Source organism: Gavialis gangeticus, unplaced genomic scaffold (genome assembly GCF_001723915.1).
Source record: "Gavialis gangeticus isolate Ggan-Ray unplaced genomic scaffold, GavGan_comp1, whole genome shotgun sequence".
Taxonomy (NCBI): Eukaryota; Metazoa; Chordata; order Crocodylia; family Gavialidae; genus Gavialis; species Gavialis gangeticus.
The window spans coordinates 49,532,338-49,534,975 of record NW_017728993.1 but is presented as its reverse complement, the minus strand read 5'-3'; positions in this window follow the sequence as shown (position 1 = coordinate 49,534,975).

Below are 2,638 nucleotides of genomic sequence, written 5' to 3'. Positions count from 1 at the left end.
AAAAAAAAAAAAAAAAAAAGCTTAAGCATAAGAAATCTGTTCAAGTCTATGGGAAGTAAATGGTTAGTCATATAGCCTTCCCTTTTTTGTATCTCATCTTCATTGTGCTTCTTTGATCCACATAAATATTAAAACTGGATTCTAAAAATTATTTATGGATTTGTGCAGTGTTTACTTGGATTTTATGTGAACAATGATAAGTATTTGCTTCCTGAAACAGATACAAAATTCTACACGTAATACCCCATATATGATTTGTCTATCCTGCAAATGTGATTTTTTCCCCCCTTATTTTTTTCAAGCTTAGGGACACAATATGTCTAGGTCATGTGATTCTACCTAGTTGCCAAGCAACATATGAGGGAACTGCTACCTACGGAGCTTGTTTCTGACCCAAACTGTTGCAATTTGCAATTCAGATCTCCCAAAAAGGTGGGTTTGTCCTTCCTTTAAATATTGTTTAGGTAGTGGGAAGTAGAAATAACATTTTGACTTTACAAAACAAATCCTTTTGTAATTATTTTTCATAATATATGTAAGACTTGAAAATAAATGTTTGTTATTTCTTATATAAATTGTTAACTTAATTGGTACCAGATTCCACTGGCTCATTTCCAAATGGTATTTTATCATGCAAGATTATACGTGTGTAAAAGTGAGATTTAAAAAGTCAACTTTTGCTGTTCAGAATTTCTTATATTTTTGAACCAAAGTTTGTAACTGTCACCTCAAAGAGGGAAAATACAAATTTTATTAATAAAATCAAGTCTTGTCTACCTGGATTGGTCGCTCTGTTTCTTCAAAATACAAGAAATGTTATATCATCCTTGGTACTGTAACTGCGTTATGATTCCAGACCATCCAGAATGAAATAATAATAATCCTAATATATGTGTGTAAAGCATTACACAAACACATCATAAACAGAAGTAAAAATAGTAGACTCTTCTTCTGCCAGTGGTAGCATGTAGTAGGACTGGTGTGCTCAGTTTTTATAATCCCTCTTAAAGGCAGTAAGGATTTGTGGCTCCAGCACTCTTCTTGTTCTCTATATCAGGGCCTAAACTTCTTCTCATAACCCTTTTCTGATGTATTTATAGGACTCCTGTCCTTGTAATATCTGAGAACCTTGCAATCTTAAAATAAATGTATTATTACAGCACACCTGAGAGGCAAGGAAGTACTGCCATTTTGCAGAGAACCAAGACAAAGGAAAACTTAGAAAAATATCCAAACAAATATTTAGATGCCAGAAGTGAGGTTTTTCAACACCTACATTTTGTGTCCCAAGGGTGGATCCAGAGTGCTTTATGCCTATACTCTCTATATAGTGCATGGGCTAGCGCCTCATAATGGATCCAAAACATAAATAACTGAATGAGGAGAAGACGTACTCAGAGTGGAGCTTCCTAAGTTAGCTAAGAGTCCAGAGAGAGTACTCAAAATTAGCATGGCCCTCTCAACTTTGTTTCAGGGCAGTCACCTGCCAAGAGGGTAACTAGGGCTCCATCCTTCAGTTAAGAAATATTTTTATATTTTATTCAATTACTATTTTATGTTATATGCATAAATAATTTTAATGCAAGGATTTGAAGTCAGATCTCCTTTCTCCCAGGGACCTACACTAAATTTCATATTACAGAGTCAAGCTCCCTTTTGCAGCCTCTGTCTTGACCAAACGGATTGTGAATTATTTTTAGCAAGATAGTATAGGTCCAATAACAGGAGCATTGCCAGAACTCATGACCTTGTAAATTGTGTAATCTCTGGGGGAGACAGGTTTTAATTTCTCTGAGCAAAGGAAAGCATTGAACTCAGAACTACATCTTTGGTATATTATTTTACCCCCAAGGCTATTACATAAAATGGGGCACCACTTCCGTGAGTTTTAAAAGAATGTGATATAGTTTTTCTTTTCTTTTGAGAAGCCACATCCTGTAGAGATGTGCAAGGTAAGCTCTGGAAGAATCCATTAGATTGAGCCTTTGGGGGGATTTAGGCACATGAGTGACTAATTCCAGATTTTGTTGGTATTAAGCAAAAGCAAAATGCCAAATTCTATTGAAATTAGTCAAAAGTAAGATATTGGGCTGCTCAGCATAGTCAAAACAGAGATATTTCTGGGAAGTGCAGAACTTTGAAGAAATTAAAGATAAAAAAGATACCTTAGAAGTTTAGGCACCTCCATTGTTAGCCAGCAACTATATAGGATTTGCATGATTACAGTTTTGAATTTAGGAACCCCTGTCCTTTTCTGTATCTGACCCTGAGTGGCATGGCTCAGCTGTTAAGTTTGAATGTGAAACGCCGCTTGATTTGAAAACTTGACTTGAACCTCAGCCTCCTGAAAGTGAAACTAGGGTACTAATCACCAAACCACTTTGTCTCACTCTCCACGTCCAAAAATCAATTTGTTCTTCAAATAACTTGGATATTTCAAAGGTACAAGAACAAGACAAAGGAACTAGCTGTCCTTGGGTCATGCTTATAGAGCTTCAAAGAGAAGTTCAAGAAAGTTTGTACCTGTGGGTGCAGACGGAAGTGCAGTTCCCCGCTGTAACTTGGAACATTTTGCAGGAAGCATTCTGAGTTACAGTAATTCTGAGTTACAGGATCTGGGGGAATGATTGTTCACCAG